This window comes from Cavia porcellus, unplaced genomic scaffold (assembly GCF_034190915.1).
Source record: "Cavia porcellus strain 051 isolate PalLab524CR breed Dunkin Hartley unplaced genomic scaffold, mCavPor4.1 scaffold_1, whole genome shotgun sequence".
NCBI lineage: Eukaryota > Metazoa > Chordata > Mammalia > Rodentia > Caviidae > Cavia > Cavia porcellus.
Genome location: NW_026947484.1, coordinates 85,180,915 through 85,200,551, shown reverse-complemented (window position 1 = coordinate 85,200,551; position 19,637 = coordinate 85,180,915). Strand labels below are relative to the sequence as shown.

At 33.1% G+C, this 19,637-nt stretch overlaps 1 protein-coding gene across 27 annotated transcripts in view; it reads left to right on the top strand.

Annotated features, from left to right (window-relative positions):
* Ptprd (protein tyrosine phosphatase receptor type D) overlaps positions 1-19,637 on the top strand; it is a 2,079,748-nt gene that overhangs the window by 773,001 nt on the left and 1,287,110 nt on the right. For all 27 annotated transcript variants that reach the window (XM_063251000.1, XM_063251078.1, XM_063251071.1 and 24 more), the window contains one exon: positions 3,598-3,636. The gene's annotated coding sequence lies outside the window, so the exon portion shown is untranslated. The remainder of the gene's footprint in view (positions 1-3,597; positions 3,637-19,637) is intronic.

Genomic DNA, 19,637 nt, shown 5'->3' with positions numbered 1-19,637 from the left:
AATTGGCCATACTCCCAAAACTGCTATGCATATTAAATGCAGTTGCAATCTATATACCTATAGCATACTCTACATATCTAGAAAAATTGATCCTAAAATTCATATGGAGCCAGAAGGGAACCAGAATAGCAAAAGTAGTTTTGGACAATAGAAACAAAGCTAGTGGAATAGTAATACTTGACTTCAAATTGTACTTCAAAGAGCAATAATGACAAAAATGTCAGGCTGCTGGAACAGAAACAGATATATGGGTTAATGGAACAGAATTGTGGATACAGAACCTTCCCAGATATGTGTTACCATTTGATCTTTTAAAAGAAGACTAACAGCATATGTTGTAGGAAAGACAGTCTATTCAACAAGTGTATTGGGAAAACCGGTTATCTTCTAGGAGAAGACTGAAATTGGACCCTTATTTCTGATCAAAGATCTAAACAATAAAAGATAAACATTAACCTACTGAAAGGTAAAATAGGTAAAATACTAGGGAGATTTTCTAAAGAGAACCACAGCTATGAAACTAATAACTGGGAGAAGCAGCAAATAGATTATATCAGACTAAAAACCTTCTATACAGCAAAAGAATCAATCACTGGAGTAAAGAGACAATGCACAGAATGGGAAAAAAATTTGCCACCTACTCCTCAGCAGGAGATTAGTATACAGAGTATACAAAGTATTCTAGAGTATACAAAGAGATAAAAACAAATTTAAATCGCCGAAAATTTAAAATTCAGGAAGACGACAAGAGAAATGAATAGATAGTTCGCTGAGAAAAAGAAACAATGACTAACAAATATATGAAAAAATATTTAACGTATCTGACAGTTAAATAAATGCAAATTAAAGCAATGCCAATATTTCATCTTATTCCAGAACGAATGACAAACATTAAGAAATATAAAAATAATAAATACTCATGTGGCTGTGATAAAAATGGAACCATCTTTCATTGTTGGTGAGAATATAAACTAGTACAAGCATTATGGAAATCAGAATGGAGATTTTTCTTCAAAATTAAATTAGAAATTCCATTTGACCCAGTGATTGCCCTGCTGAGTGTCTTTCCTAATGAGATTAAGTTATCATGCTACAGTGATACATGCATACCAGTGATTATAGCAGCCCAACTCATAATAACTAAATCCTGGAAGTTGGTATAACCCTTCAACAGATAATTGGATAAATAAAACATAGTATCTACATATAATGGAATACTACTTTGCTATAAAGAATGACAAATGTGAGACATTTGTAGAAAAATGTATGCACATGGAAAATATATTGACTGAAATACATCAGACACACAAACTCAAATGCTGTATGGTGTCTTTCCTTTGAGTGACGTAAACTACACAGAACAAAAAAATAAAAGATTGATAGAAAGGCTCAAGGAAATGGCTCTCTTGCAAAGGTAAGTGGTCCAAGGGAGCAAAATGGAGGGATATGGGGAAAGCAGAGATAGAATAAGAATAAAGTTATGCTATGTAAAGGAACTAGTAACCCTAATTAACACAAACATTATATACATTAATGTCAGCTAACAGAAATAATACCAACAAAAATGAAAAATAGGATAAGGGAACAGGAGGAAGAGGGGAGAAAAGGAGAGGAGAAGGGGGTTTAAAAAGTAAAGAAACATGCTGCAATATATATGTGTAACCATTCCCAGTGTGACTGTACTGCACACACTGCAAACATGTCTGAATAAATAAATTTATAAAATAAATATCTCAATTGGAGAAGGTATAACCTTCCACATCAATTAATGTCCTGAGAGCCTGCCCACCACTGTAGGATCCAGGAACTGTACAGAACAGCATCCAGGGGAGGTGTTCTAGTATGTGACCTCTTGTAGATGACTAGCATGAGTCTATGGAACTGAAGATCTCCAGGAAGGATAGGTTCAAAGAACGACTGTTAGAGTACATCTGTGGTGGTGGAAAATCTTCAATAAAACTTTTGTATAACCAGCTACAATACAATGTTTGAAAAACTGTAAATAAAGGATTTCTTTATAACTGAAGATTAATATTTTATAATTTTCCCAAAATGTTTCATTTTAAACATCTTAAAGGTAAATAGAAGTGACATGTAGATAAATTGAATTGTGCTCAAACCTGTTTCAATGCAACAATTGCTACCAAATTTTTTTTCTTTAATATTAGTTTGGTTACTTTGTCTTGTTGCTGCGACAAATACTCAACATGCAAATATAAAGAAGGAAAGATTTATTTAGCTTACAATTTGTGGAGGTTTTAGTTCATAATCATTAGCTGGTCCAGAAGACAGCAAAAGGAACAAGAACAAAACAGAAGAGCAAAGAAATAAACAATTTGAAGAATGAAAACAAAAGAAAATTTACAAGAGATTCACTATGGCTGTCATAAACACAACTCAGTATCCAGATTTCTAGTTAATCCACTTGGCATGTTGGAAGCCAAACACAAGAACTCAGTGAGATCTTTAATAATACAAAATTTAGGACTTAGTTGCTCTTCCTCAGTGAACTATTTGTCTGGCAAACAATTGCAGGCCCCAGAAAATGAATTTTAATAGGATCTTTAATAGGAACTGGGCAATTTATTTGCAATCCGTGATATGACAGACATTACAGAGATCCTTCTTCCTGGACAGAAGTAGCCTTATTTACACTGTCAGACAAAAGATGAAGCCACATATTCACACACACAAATAAGATTAGTGGTGTTAATACTTTTTCACATTTAGTATTATTATTCATTGTTCCATTTCAAAAAAGATACATGTTTTAATACTCATATAATGTGTAATTTCAAACTTGATTCCTAAAGCAAAAAGAAAAGGCTATTGGCAAATGTTTAAAAAATAATATCCTTTGTTTTATAATAACAATGGCTGGAAGTTCAATATTTCTGCTCAAACACTGAGGCAGGCAGTCATATTTACCAAAGGCCTTGTACTGTTTGCCATCACCTTTACACAAGACAACATTTATAAAACCTCTGCACGCCGTGGCAGGTGCGGAGCCTTCTCATGGGAATTTGTGCTGTTTGGATATTGCCTTTCATTTGTACTTCAAGCGTCTTTTAAAAATAGAGATGGCATTTTCGTATAATTTGGAAAATAAAAGCCTTTTATTTTTATCATTATAGTATCTTCCATTGATTTACTTTTCACAAGTGAATCAAAGGTACAACTAATTACTATCTGATAGCTAATAAAGATCCGAAAAATAGATGTTTTTATAAAGAAAACAGTTGTCTGCTTATTCCACAAAGCTTAAATGTATTTACTAAACATTGGAAAGTTGAAATATATTTAATAATCTTCCTATTTCTGAGAATGAGAGAATTAGCTGCATAATTTTATAGTCTCCTGAATAATTGAAAAAATACTTTATGGAGCTAGACCGTGTTTACTTTCCTCCTTATGATAGAAAACAATACTGAAATATTAAAAGTTTCTTAAGAGAAAAATACATTTATGTGGAAAAATAATTCTCTAAATCATTGCAATATTTTTCAAGATATTGTAGAAATATCACATATTTTCTTCAGTATTTGAAAAACAAACTAAAACATCTTGTTTTCTCTGTCATTTTGTGAATTTTATCAGGCGTGGTCGTCGGGATCAGCTGGTGAATTCAAAGACCTGGTGAGTTTTTGCTTTGGTTTTATATCACTGTTAGTTTTTGATACTTTTATTTCCTTCATCTTTAATATCTAAAGGATGTTTTTCTTTTGTATCAAGCTTAATCTTTTTTTTTCTCTAAATTCTGCTCTTATTTTCATCTCCTGAATTTGACTCTTTTAAGACCATTTGAAGATCAATTTCATCTTAATCCACATGAGGTGATCTGTTTATGTGAAGTCAAATATTACAGATTTAATTTCAGGTGTCAGGATAACTCCAAGTAGGAGTAACATTTATGCTTTAAGGAAATAAACCTATCATTAAAGATATATATTAGGAAAAAAAGGTAGTATATACCTACAATTCAGAAAGTACCGACGTGAATATCTTTCTTTTAAAATAGATTACATGCAAAAAGATAAAAACCATGGAGGAAATGAGAAAATAATTAGCATTATCAAAAGTTTTAGTTTTCAGATTATAAAGCTAAAAGAAGCTGAAGGCACTGCTATTTTTCATGAAGAAATTCTTAAGAATTGTATAGCATTCACCTGATATAAATTATCTGCATGGTGATGTTGTTTTTTTTTTTTTTTTTTTTTTTTTTTTTTAAATGGCTGTCAAAATAAAAGATATTTTGTCACATGGTTTCTTTTTCCATACAAAAGCTTGATATTCATGCTTGACAACACCCAGTCTTCTTTTCTCTCAGAATATTATTGAAATAGTGTGGAGTTTAAATTCACCCTTGAGATCCAACTTTGTTCTTGAACCTACTCGAGATTATGAAGCTTCTTTTAGTTTATTGTCAGAAAAGTTTTGTGATTCAGTGTCCTTGGTAGTCTGGGAGTCCCAGCTTTCCTGATTTTTGAGTGATCTATTACATTGAACCAAGAGGATTATAGATTTCAGCTTGATGCACTGCACAACCATGTTGTCCATCTCTACTCTTTAGTAATAAGCAAGTGCTGCTTGGTTAGAGTGGGAGAGTCGTGAGAGCTCAGCATCTCCTTATAGCTGTCCACTGTCTCTCACTCCTCAATGCTCATCTGGGTTTCTCAATCAATATACTATGAATATCTTATCATGACTTTTCTTTCCAAGTTGTTCTCAGTCTTCTATGTCCACACACATCCCACTAAACTATACTTTTGGTAGTAGACTGTCATGTTCAAGAAATGGACTGAACACTTGATCTTAATGCATCAGAATGGCAGTATCCAAAAGAAACAGTGTTATGTTTTAGATCGCAGCACCCTTAAAAACCACTGGACCATGGCTTTCTTACAGGACATGGCACTCAATTTTTCTTCTAAGCACCAGTGATCACTGTATACTCAGATATTGTATTCCTCATACGCAATCTCACTTTGATTACCTTTTTGTCTATTTTGTCTTTTCTTTCTGAGCTCTGTGAGATAAATGAAAAATAAACTCGCATTAAAATAACATTTTAGTACTTTACCTATTCCCCAGTGAGGGCAAGCTACTTGTTATTATGCAGAATAGTTTATTCCTTCATTGTGCAGATATTTTCTAAGGGCATGTGAAACTTTGTATTAGCTTGGTGAGGATTGCATAGATATGCTAACCCTCTCCCATTTCCTTCAGCATATTCTGAAAATAGTAAGTTGTGCTTAAGCATTTTTAGGGAAACTTTCCTTTTATAGATAGCAAAATCTTGGCTGTTTCCATCATTAAAAAACTAGAATTCATGAAAGGATGTTCTACCCTAAACCTTTTCTTAGTTGCATGATTTCAATCTGGTCTTTTCTCCTTTAACTCTCCCTCCATTCTGCAAAACTTTGACCCTTTTTTGAAGGTGTCAGTGTCCTCCTCTGGTTCTCAATCAGCACAAAATATTCTGAAACTTTTCTCATGTCCTAATCTGTCTCATTTCAAATAGTCATAATAAATGATTCATTATTATACCAAATTTTTTCTTATACTTATCCCACTGTGTTGTCTAAGGGCTTCTGCCAGCAATCTGATACACAAAATAAAATGGAAACTTACCCTGCTAACCCAAAAGGGTCTTTCTTTTACTAACAACCACATCACAAAGCAGGCCAGGGGATTGTTCTTCTCCAACATGGCTACTTCTGTCTTTGGGAAGAGAATGATCTTCCATATCTACTCATACATCTATTTCCTATCCATTACTGGAGGCAATATTGAAGTCCCTTTTTCTTCTGTTTTGATTGTTATAAATATTGCATTCAATTATTTTTCCTTGAAGTCTTTATTTTTAATACCACAAAGGTTAGCATCTTACTTGATACCCTCACATACTCTGAAGTTCCTCTGTGTGCATGTTTTTCCCCTCAGCAACTTTGAAATTGTACTAAATGAAATAGCAGTGCATCATCCTTGCTTACTACTGCATACCGAATGCACTGTTTTGTGTTCGGTAATTCCTCAATAAATTACTTCCCAAGGTGACTTATTTAGGGTTTTACCTCCAAATTTATAAAAAGCAGACTTAATATTTTGATTCTGAATTTTCTTTTCTCCAGTTATGACTTGCAAAGTAAACAATGGCTTGGAGAGTGATCAATAACATCACCTGAAAAAATTCTGAATTATTCAGACACGTGGAAAAACTAATTTGTGCTGTAGTGAGGGAAAAGTAAATAGATGTAAAATTCAAGTCCGACTAGTACTAAAATGCAAGTGTTGTTATGCAAACTAATTTTATAAGTGAGACAAATTTAAATATATGCTATTCAATTACATAATTCTCAAGCTAAAAATAATACTCTGGAATTGTTTGCAATAAAAATTTGTTCCCATAATGAAGAACACATCACACACAGAAACTGAACTATTTGCTAAAAATCTTTATTGCAGGATTTTGCACTTATATAAGGTAAATTAATGCTCATGATGCAATGAATTTTATATCTGTGTGCATAATTACAACAATTTGTTCCAATTCATAAATCTCACTTTCTGCACCTGGAGTTTGGACTTTTAAAAAGGTCAAAATAATAACACATGCACAATGATGTGCACTTGAAGGGACATTTGACTTTCAGGCATTCACTGTGTATCAGGTGCATGGCTAAGTGCTAACCACGTGATCTCAGCCTTCTGTGAGAAAGGGCATTTTGTACCATTTTAGAAATGAGGCTAAGGGTAAGAGAAATTCATTCCTTTTTTTACGGTCACATAGTGTACAAAAATCATGTTGAATTTCAATCTAATCTTTAGATCCCAAACTAATGTAAGAGTTCATTACTTGGTACTTTTAAAATAAAACTCAATTCCACATATGTTTTAGTAATAATCCTGGTTTATAGTCCTCAGGAGTATTGATACAGTAGTGGTGAAATGAGGTTCCATCTATTATACAGTAAGTAAAGAAAATCAAAGGCTGCTTATTTAAATCCAAGAAGAACAAAACTGTGCAAACCCAACCCCACATTGTGAGTGTGTGTATATTTCATACATATGAAACTGTGTCACTGAAATGCAGCAAATTCATGGAAACCCACTTATTTCCCTGCAGTGGGACAATACTAAGGAAAAATTCCTTTCTTTTGAAGTTCTCAGTTTTCAAATGGAAAATTTATGTGAATTCGTCTGTCTTAGATTTTTGATACAGTAATGCACACCTACTAAATCACGTTCATGTGGTTAGCATCCGTTGTGAAATATCTTGTGAATATTCATCTGTACAATTATTATTTTTCAAGAATTGAGTACTGTCACCAATATGGAGACTTAAAAAGAATTTCCATTTAAAAAGTTTTTTTTATTCTTACATATTTGCAGTAAATAATAATTTCATTCAGTGGGCAGTGTCTTGGTGCACACCTGTAATCCCAACAGTTGGGAGGCTGGCGCAGGAAAATTGTTGTAAGTTTGAGACATCCTGGGCTACTAAATGAGCTCAAGCCTGGCCTGAACTTCATAGTGGAGACCCTGTTTCAAAAAGAAAAAAAATAAATAAAAAGATAAATAAATGAAATAATTACATTCATTACGGGAAGCTGGAACATATAGCAATGCCAAATTTCAGTAATGACAAATATCCTTTTTAGCAAAAGCCAAATATCCTCGTGCTATCCATCTACACAAAAATAAATATTGAAAGTTTGGATACTAGATCTGTAGCTCAGTGATAGTATATACCAACTCCTGGGCTTCATTCCCTAACTAGATAGACAGACAGATGGTTGCTTTGTGTTGTTTCTCTGTTCTTTCTAAAAATTTATATTATATTCATAAATTGGAGGGCATGAAAAATTCACATATGCCTATCTTACATTTTTGAATTAGTAATCATAGATATGAAAAGATTTAGAAATTTTAAAGTACTATACAAAATAAACTTACTACAATTATTAGTATCCTATCCCAATGTAAATTGTCATAGTATCAAAATAAACCCTGTGTTTAGAGGTCAAAGGTTAGAAATGTGCATGCATGGATTTGTTGATATTTCTTGAAAACATTCTACAAGGAGTTGAATAAAATAAAAAGCAACAGGCATGCCACTTACCTGATGGGCCTTCATTTTATATCTTCTGGGCATTTAAGTGATTTTCTTTCTTTAATATTACTTTTTGCAATTGATATTCAATAAAATTATGATTATTTGCTTTTGACCTTGATTGTTTTCTTTCACCTTGCTGAGACAGCAAGTCATTGGAAACAATAATGATAGAATGACAGATACTAATAGGGCACATCATGTGTGCTTTCTTTCTTTGTTGAGCATACAAGATATTTTTTTTTTTCAACTTACAGTTAGGTGGAGCCATGGAATTACTTTTGGATAAGAGAAAACTGGAAGTGAATGTATCATTTCTGTGCAGAAATAGTAGAGAGCTGTTGTAGCTTTTCTTTGTCTGCAAAGGAAGTTGTGGAGAGCACATCCTTCTGAGATAACAGAGCCAAAAGGTTGTAAGACTGAATTCTCACGGCATGAGCGCCTGCTTTAAGTAGGCAGTCGTGAGTTCAATCCCTGGTACCGATGGGGGGGGGGGAGACTGAATTCTCTCAGGTCCTTACATTTACTGAGAGAAGACATCTCCTGTGGAGATACCTTAACCATATTATGGAAGCAACAGTTACATTCTGCTGTCTTAAACTATGCTTTTTGTTTTAATTTTCTTTGACTTTCTGTTAAAGCCACTTAAAACCTCTGAAACTAACCAAATAAACCCTTGGGAAAATGAGTATGACAGATTTGGGTGCATGTAAAATCTGGAGACTTGTGTCCACAGGTAGATTTTGGCCATTTTATTTTAGGCTTTGACATAATTCTCTCCCAATCCTTTCAGAATAATCTGTGGTTCCATTTATTTGTTTGATATGGTAGCCGGTATATTCAAGTCTCATAAAATATGAACTAGAAAATTTAATAAGTAAGTTTTTACTCTATCAAATGTCACTAGGTAAACAAAGTATCTTGAAATCAGAGAATAAATATACATGGCACGTACTTAAATTCAGAATGTGAAATTTTCCAGTTAAAATATAGCATCCTGGTAATATGTTTAGTTCTTTAAAAGTTTTATAATATCATCTGACAATCATTTTTGTGTTAAGAAAAACTTACTTAGATGCCTTTTTTTTATTTTGATGCATGGCTAATTTAACTACTCTCATTTTTACAACAGCATAGAATGACACTTTCTTTTACATATTTGGCTGTTTTTGCCTTTTACAGTAGAAGTTCATGGAGCTATTTTATTTTACATTTGAAGAGCCATACTAATTTATATGCCACCAACATGCTCCACCAACATTATTCCTACAACCACTAATTAGTTAAATATGACCTCTTTTCTTCATACATAGGACTGGAGATCAAAAATAATTGTATACAATTACCTGGAATTGAAAGGATTTAAATTTATTGCCAGGGAAAGGGGCATAACAAATTATGTCCCATAAAGTGTTTCATGCCAATCATTAATAGCCTCTAAAATAGTCATGGGACATTAAAAGCTACCTCAATAATGCTTGTTCAACTTTTATACATCAGCGTCACTGCACTAGAGATTGAGCCTAACTTTAGAAGTTACATTCCCACAGTAACTTCCATGTACCAGGGTTATGTTTGCTGCTCTCACCTAGTGAGCCTTCAGGAAAGAATTAGAATTGTGGAAAGACTACAAGTATTTAAATATTTTCCCTGGAATTAAATAAAACATACTTCACATTAGTTGGTTGCCCTTCTGAGTAGCATAAAACTTCCATACTTGATGTTAACAAGCTTGAGTTGAACTCAAATAGTGTCAGTAACTGAACTTTACAGAAGAACATACTTAAAGTAAAAAGTTAAAGTATCTGATTTTTATTTTAGCCACATAGAATATTAATTTTCTCATGAAAAAAATAAATAGCAATTCTAATAAATCTACTGATGTTATCTTATTTATCATAATGCTAATATATTGAAAGGACATTTTGTGGTTAATTAAGCATGCTGTATCCTGTACTATTTCTTGCCTCCTGTCCTAAATCAAGCATTCCTTCTGCAGGTGTTCACCAAATTAGAAATACTTCCCCAGTATTTTTTCCAATGTTTTTAAGCATTCATGTTGATTATTCCCTGTTTACTATTTTTAATTTATTTTTATTAGTGCATGTTTGTGATACATGTTTGTGTAGTGTGGACACATGAATAGAACACATTTAATTTCTCCTTTCTTCCTATTTCCTTTCTCTCTTCTCCTTCCCTTCATCTCTTAATATCTTTTCATTTAAGAAAACTTTACTCCCTGCTTCCTATTATCTTTTACTTTGCTGTTTATTTATTACTGAGTTCTATATATAAGAGAAAACCATGTGATACTCATGGTATGTTTGGCTGATTTATTTCACTTAATATTATGATCCTGAGGTACATTCATTTTCCTAAAAATAATTCAAATTTTTATTTCTTTTTTGCAGTTTAGTACACCATTGTACATAAACACCACGTTCTTTATCCATTCATATGTTGATGCACATTTAAGGCTGCATTCAAGATTTAGCTTTATGATTGTGCTGCTATAAAAATGACTATGCACAGATCACTATGATATGTTACGTCTTTAAGTCTTTCAGGAAGAAAGGAGGAGTTTCTAGGTTTATGCTTTTGGGGGATCTCCATGCTGATTTTCATTGTCTAATGTGGTCTTCGTATCAGAGAAACTTCTTTTTGTGGTTCATTCTCTTGTTAACTTCGCCTCTTCCCTTTATTTTTAGCAGAGAACTAAAGCAATCTTTATGGCTTTGCCTGAACCTGAATAAAATTCTTAAAACTGAAACTTGAATGTTAAAAAGCAACAGGTACCTGAAAAAAGATGTTCAAATACATAGCAAGGCATGTGCACGTCTCTCTATGCATCATTTCTATTTTCTATTAGATGCCAAATTAACTTGTAGTTTTACTAAGTGGTTGATACGTGATAACCCATGTCTTTCAAAAGGTGTTTGATATTGAAGGAAGATGATTTATACAATTTTTTTAATTTTTCTGAGAAATATGAATATACAGTTTTATGAATAATTTTATATTCACCTGTTTGTCATCATTCTCACAGATCAGGACTCCCTTAAGTTTTCCAATAAATGCCTTTTAAGTATTCTATTTTTTCATGGAAATAGAAAATTCTTCTTTGTTTGTAGAGTAGTTGGTTCGTTTTTGTTAATTAGACAAATTAGTCTCCGAACATTTGTATTTCACTTATTCTTTTAAATCTTCTTTTTACTAAAGACTACTAAGTAATTCCATTATTAATGGATTGTAAGTGGCATCCATAACTAATTTCCATGATGTAGGAGACTTCATATAAATTTATGTTTTTGATATGTATAGTTTGTTTTTTTTAAAAAATATTTTAGAGAGAATAAAACCAAACAAAATAAAACGTAGTAAGCCAATCAAAATAATAGAGTGTAAGTAACACAGGATTCTAAAACAAGGTAATAGGAAATCAACAGTAGTTACCATAATGTCTCTTACAGTCTTCAAAGTAGCTGTGCATACCTCCAGATATAGTGAAATCAAAGAAAACAGAACAAAATAGAACCAATAAAATCAAAACAGTGAATGCAATACTGGACTTCTAAACAAGAAAACAATAAATCCCAAATGTCTAGCATAGTATTATCCTATTGTCCACCATAGTATTATCCTATTATCCTTGAAATAACTGCCCATGCCATCAGATACAACAAAATCAAAAGGGATAAAGCAGAATAAGACCCAACCAAACTAAACAATGAGACCGATATAGGATTTTAAAACAAAATAATAGGGAATGGTTACCACCTCTAGAATGAGATCCCCAGTATATGCTACATTGTGTATTGTTATCCTCTGAATAGATTATCCAACTGCTGTTTTTAGGCCTGAAAAGTTAGTGAAACACTAAACATTACAATTGTTGAGTTGTATTTTTACCTCATTGGCTTATCACAGCCTGTGTTTCAAAATCAGCCAGCCGCTTATGGGGAGAGGGGAGTATACTGGCTCTTATTGTCTCCCTGCAATGCACCAGAAGGGGTTGGCATCTGGGTTCCCTCCCCCCAGCAGCCAGCCACGGTCCCCACTCACAGGAGGTCTCAGCTTCCTGTTGACTTCTTGCTCTTCTCCTCCATAGTCCATCAATGGTTCTGACTACAGGAGCGGGCTGTCATCTAGCTCTTCCCCAGCCAACCTGTGCATGGCTAATACATAAAGCTTTTGGTGGTAACGTTTTTAAATTTGGTTTTGCTGTGTATTCCAGGGTGGTATTAAGTTCACTGGATAGTGAGGTTAGCCCTATTTTGTGATCCTCCTGCCTCAACCTCCGGAGTACCATGATTTCAGGAGTGCTGTTGTATCCAGCAATGTGTGTGGCTTTTTAACTCAACCATCCAAAGTTCCATTAAAGTTTTATCTGATCTCATGTTATAATTTTAAGTTTAATAGTCCATTAAGACAAAACAATTTTTAAAAACTGTACTAAAAATATCATAGCATCTTCGGGAAGAAGCAAAAATGATCATAGGCCAAAGGGCAGAATTTAAGGACTTCTATTGTGCTAATAAGATCACAATTGAAAGATTTGTATTGTTCTGCATATGTCCCCTTATCTTTGATTGGAAATCTCTTTTCAGACTCATTCCTTTCTTCTGAGATAATCATTATTGCCTGGAAATATACATTGGTGCTTAGAAATGGAAGACACTTAAAAGCGTGGTGTGTGTGTGTGTGTGTGTTCTGAGATAATCATTATTGCCTGGAAATATACATTGGTGCTTAGAAATGGAAGACACTTAAAAGCGTGGTGTGTGTGTGTGTGTGTGTGTGTGTGTGTGTGTGTGTGGCAATGTCAGTGTTCTGAGGGTGGGAACTTTGGTTACATGACATGCAGTGTGAGTAAATAAGGCTTGCTGAGGAGGATCACAGTGTAATAATTCTGGAATATATCCTTGCTGGTAGGTGACACATCGGTGCTGTTTAATAGCTGGGCTAGCTGTTTATAATCCAGAGTGGAGATTCCTTAAAGAAACTCTGATTCATTACAAAGTCGTATGTTATACTTCCAGAGCCACATAGTTACTGTTTTACCCCAAGAATGTACTGGTTAGGTTCTGAATCGCCTCTTACATGATCCTTCTGAAGCCACCGTCTTGAAAAGAAACATACTATGAAAGGCTTAGAATGAAACTTCTACTTATAAAATATATGACCAAAATTCAGGAGTCATTGGTGTAATCCTGCAGTCCCAGCTACACTGAAGGGTAAGGCACAAGGGTTACTATATTGAGCCTTGCCTGGGCTACATTGTAAGATTTTGTTTCAAAATAAAATTAGCAAGCATGACCATATACACAATGCTCCATTCCAGTACTGAAAAAAAAAAAAAAAAATCAAATTTTGTTTTCAGGTTTTTTTTTTGTTTGTTTTTTTGGTTTTTTTTTTGTTTTTTTTGTTTTTTTTGTTTTTTTTTAATTATTCTCCTGCCTTAGCCTTCCAGAGCACTGAGGTTATAAGCATGTTTGCCACACCAAACTGAATTTTCATTTGTTTACTTTCGATTAGTATATGTTTGCCATACACAATGATTGCATTTGTTATAGAGAACTTGTAGTTGTACATAATATATCCTATTTCTTCTTTCTTTCCCAATTGCTCTCTACTCCCTTCAGTGTTATTTTGAAAGAATAATTTTCTTGCAAAAATGCCACCTAATTCCTCAAAGTATTGTAATTGTTATGAAAACATGAAAAACATTTGCCACTAACAATTCACCAAATATTTCTTCTCGAAGAAGAACATTGGACATTTGTGCTTTTGTCTACATGTATTTAGTAATTAAAGATATTTTTAATCCTAAAAAGGAAATTTAAAAAATAGCAAAAGGACTATATTAAAACTTAGATAATTAACTTCTCTCCCTGGATCACAAATATGTACATAGCTAACTTTATGAATAAATAAAAATATTTTTAATGTGATCCTCACAAAAATCCTGTTTGCTGTTCACAATTCAAAATTGTCTGTATGGGTCTTGGCTGGGGACTCTTCTTCCTGCATTCGAGAGCACTGAAGTGTTTCAGGAGCATAATTCTCAGTGCAGTACTGACTTCCAACACAGAATACAGAAATGATGTTGGTTGCACTCAAATAACTGAGGGTTTGGCAAAAAGAATGCCTATTACCTCACTGTCCATCACTTTGCCAGCTCTGCCTGGGAGAGTTGAAGTGAATGACATCATCTTTCCCCAATCCCAAGGTCAACATGAAAAGACATTAATAAGGTGTATTTAACTTCCACAGTAGCAATACTGCATCTTAGGATAACAGATGTTTTTCCTATCCATTTCCAAGTCTAGGAACTCAACCTAAAAAAGTAGATCAAATTTCCAGTGGCTCAGTGTGTTCCCCCTTTAGATTAAAAACACACAATTCAATTTTTTTGTGGTATTCTCTGAATGATTCATATGTTAAGCAATGCTTTTAGATAATCTCATAAAAATACTATGTCCCTTATCTCCTGTTCTGCATTTGCATATTCAGATGCATAATTATTAGGCAAGGTCTGTTTTAGGATTTTTTAAAGTCTTGATTTAGGACATTTAACAGGATTGTAGCATCTACTGTACAATTTTAAAATTTGATTAGTAAAATCTTAGATGTCGTCTTTGAAGATATTCCATAATCCTCTGTTGCAACTCCCCATGTGGTTATTTTCCCCTACTGTTTTAATGCAGCAAATAAAACCAGATTTTCTCAGCAGGAGTCGTGTGTATGGGAGTAAGCCGAGTAGGGAGATTCTGTTAAACCTTTGAAGTTATTTCAATCACTTTAATTCAAAGCAACACACTGTATTTATATGTATGTTTTGTACACTGCCCAGACTTTTAAAGTGTAGTGTCCTGATTTTAGATTTTTCCTTTTAAATCCCCAAGGAAGAAAGAATATAAAACACCAAGAGACTTATACTTGGTTTGAAGATGTATGGTTATGGAAATGGGAGTTTTCTCCAGGAATCTCTTCTCTATACCTAGAGATTCAGTTGTAATCTAGTTCTTTTATCAGCTTTTGCTTTAACTTTTGGTAAATAACTTGAAATTTTGGGGTCTTGGTCCATTGTAACACCTCAGTATGTCTCAGCATTTCAGTTTTCTTGGGGGATCAGAAAGGACGCACACAATTCAGTTAATTATGGGCAACTTAGTGATATAGCAATACTTTTTCTCATAATAATAAGAAAAGTAGACACTGCTGGGGATGCATCTTAGTGTAATGGCCTTAGGTTCCATATTCTAGGCCACAAAACAAAACAGTCCCTGGAGCTTAGAGATTTCTCATTTCCAGTCCTGGGGATCTGCTTTGGATGGAAATCTTCACCCTTTTCTGATGTTTGTATCTTAGTAAACAGTTACAGGACAGCTTAGAGTCCTAACAAATTTCATATATGGTGAAAGGATTTGAAATTTCTGTTGTCCTGGTGGTATATTGACCTATTTCATACTCACCTTTTCAGTATCATTTTTGTATAAAAGAAGATACTTTGGCATACTTTGTTTATAGAATGCCAATGGATAACTTACTCATTTATTTTGTATATGTGTGAACCCCATGACAAATCAAAGAAGCACTTTTGTTTTGTAGAATGTATATTGTATACACCCCTTCTTTGCTAACAGAAAAGGGCAGAGTTCTTTAAACTGGTCATAAAGTATCACCAATACTCAGTTCACCACAATTATGAGTATGTTTTAAGACAATGTTTCTGGAAAAACTAAGAACAATTGGATTTTATACACAATTATACTCAAGAGAATAATTGAATCTTTCCTTCAAGTCTTTTCCAGTAGTTTCTTGTGTGTGTTTTGGATTCCTATGATATGTTGTTTTATGGTGTTTCACAAATGGAAATAGAGTGTGATTATACATTCCTATAGCACTGGTCCTGAACTTAAGGATCCTTTTTTTTTTTTTTTTTTTTTTTTAAGGCAAGAGATGTTAATGTGTGAGTTGTATTTTTCTAAACGAAAGTTTTAGTATTCAGGTTTTATTGGAATTTTGGTACTTTGCAATAAATAAGTGGGTTTTAAGATGCAGTTTGAGTACTCTCTAAAAGTTTGGGCACCACTGTCCAAGAATACATTTATGAATTGGGTGTTTGTGATGTCAAAGGGAGGGTTTGCCATTCCTAAGCGTGGACTTCCATCCACTGTGTAGAAAACAGGCTTTTCCCATCATCTCCTAAACTATCACAGACACACAAGGCTAAAGTTACTGAATGAGTGCCCCAAATAATGATGAAAGTTTCTTCTGGAGTATAGGACACCTGTGCTTTGAATAATTTCTTCTCTGTGTTATTTTAAATACTGACCTATTAAGGCACCAGTAAAAATAGCTATAAAAGTAACACTAAATAAAGCAATGAGCTTTATACAGCCTTACTCTGAAAAAATAATTTATTATGATGCTTATTAGCACCTGTTTGATTCATTTTATACATAATTACAAAACTGTGAAAGTTTCAATTCATAACATTCTTTAATAGTGATTAATATCTGTTTAGAATATATTTTTAAAAATAGGATTCTTTTTATATAGAAGTGAAGAGTTCATTGTTATAAATGCATACACTCTCTTAGTGTATATTTCCTTTCTCCATCTAAATATATGCCATTATCTAAATTATTTTAAAAGATTTGCATATATTTAATTATTGTATATTCTATCATTTAGCTTTATGAGGACCAGATACTTGTCCTCTGATACTGGATTCAACTAAAACTATCTACTCTCTCATTTGTATAGAACATTCTCTTTGTTCTTTGTGTCTCAACAGCAACAGAGCACTAATATTTTTATCATTAATATTTTGGAATGCTAACTACATTATTAAAAATATATCATGCTATAAAAACTTATAAGTTTAGTCCACATAATATAATTAAAACAAACATTTGAGAGTTAAGAACATTAACTCTGTACCAATCAGTGTATACCAATTAGTGTAAACCCTAAGGTTTTAAAATTGAAAAATACTGTCTTCTTTCAAATTGCCAACAAAGTAGAAGCAACAACACATATGCTGCTGTTCAGTAATGTATGCGTACTAGAGGAGCAATCTAACCAAAATATCTCCTTTCACTTATAAAGAAGTTAAAGTTTAGAGACAAAAAGTATTTTGCCCCAAATCATACAGATATTTCGATGGGGATTCAGAATAAACAGATACTTTTAAATTTCTTCTCTATTAATCTACAGCAAAGTTCTACAGAAAGTAAGTTATTAGTGCTGGTATTTTTCTTCTTCCTCTAAGAGCTGACAAAATAGAAAATAAAAGTTTTGACAACCATGAGCACAGGCCAATAGTAAATTCACAATAGGTGTTACAGCTCTACCTCTGCTTCATGCCTAAATCACCCATCCCAATAGCTACCATCTTCATTCTTAAATGAGGTTAAATTAAGGAAATTAACTTACTTGAGACTGTCTTGAAGCCTTTAGATTTCGCACCTCCCACCTTTCCCTCCCATCAGCAGAAAACTTCTTACAGGTATCAGTACAACTTGCTGTAAAGTAGTGCTGTACAGTATTCAAACTGTACTGAGACCTTTAAGCTTTCTATGTTCCAGTGTCTTTACCAGCTAACCTACAAAATCTTTGATGAATAAGATTACAGTCTAACATAATATGCTTCCAAATTTTGTTATTATTAAGGCTAAAAGTAATACAATATTACAAATGAGCATGTTTTTAAAAATTTATATAAAATTTAGTTGATAGGAAGAACGTGTGACTATTGAAAGGTGTAATCTATACATATGTGATTTATTCATGTTCTTTTCTATTTTCAGTAGGAGTTTTATAAAATTTATATTATATGTTGTATTACACATTAAAATATATATTTAAATATTAAGGATTTTTGCTGTATTTTTTTAGTTTATTTAGGGTTATTTAACCCCCCCCCCAAATTTTATCTGGTTAAATTTATGTTTAAGTGTCTGGCATTTGCTTCTTCTTTTTAAAGCTGTTTATTCATTTCAACATTCTAAACTGACTACATTTTCCTGGGGTATATTTAGAATGTTTATTTCATTTTACTTGGCTTAATCTCATTTCATTTTGCTGCAAGGTATGCCAAAGATACATAGCTTCATTTTTTTTGGCAACAGTCTAGCTTGTGATCTCAATTACATTACTGAGCAATCAATATTTTATTCCTGACTTAAACTTCTGAAATGATATTCTTGTTGTCATAATAGTTTTCATTTTTTTCATATTTATATGCCAAATTATATTCCCTGCCAATAATAAGAATTCTGAAAATTTGTCTTGCTTTTGCACAGAATTTTGAGGCTGTGGATAGAATACAAGACATTCCTTGCAATTTCAGGTTGTTCCCATTTCTATTCAGTTTGCCAGGAGTATCTAGGTTTAATCTCTACCACTAGGAAAAAAATAAGAAACTCATCTCAGGTTTCAATGTAGTAAGATCCAGTGATGTAAATTTGTAACCCTCTCTATATGAAATATTATGTAATATTTACATATTAATATATGATATATATTATTACATTTATCATTTTTCTTTTTTCCTGCTTTTGCATTTTTTTTAATTTTAATTTTTTGCTTAAATGGATCATGTATTCTAAAGTATGCCTTTGGGCAAGTTTACCATTTCTATTTCTTGTACCATAGGCACAAGAAACAGCTTGCTAGCAGTTGAAAGTAGGGAGGGTAATTTACTTCCTTTAAAACTCTTTCAAGGATACATCAGCACTGATGCCATAGAGACAGGTGTCTAGGAACAATTGAACAATTAGTGAAGAAGCATACCAAATCAAGCCTCATCCTCGCCCCAAATTATAAAGTGGGGGCAAAGTGGCTGTAGTTTTATTGAAGTCTTCCAACAGTTTACTGAACATGTGTTTGTTCTACCAATAGTCCGCTTTCTTCTAGTGTCTCTAAGTGCATGAGTGGAATAGTTTCCATAACAGCCTCCTCTGTTGAAACAAATAACTCATAAGCCCTTCAGTTAGTTTTCTAAATCCTCCTTCCTGGACTCAGAATGTTGTTCCGTGGTAAAGTGTTTTCCTAGCATGTGTGGAGCCCTGGATTGTATTCTCAGCACTGGAAACGGAGCCAACAATCATCAGTTAATTGGTCATTGAAATTTGGTTCTTCTATAACACCTTAAAATTTTACATAAATCTCTCTTGGCTTGGGCTATTAATTTGTTATTTTTCCCTACATTTTATACTTGGCATAATCTGATGATTTTATTTTCCTAGAGATTGATCATTTCTTTCCCTTCCAATTTACTGCAATTAATCTAGCACACTTCATGTTGTGGTCCTTCAAGGAGCATAGCATAGAGTTTACAGATATAAGAAGCTAATGACTGTCTTGATAGATGTCATTTCTGACAGATTAGAACTCTGATCACCTCACTCCACTAAAATGACTTACTCTTTGATTTTATTACTCTTGTCTCATCTAAACACAATACAAGAATCTATATTAAGATTATTCTCAGGCAACCATAGAATACTATTAT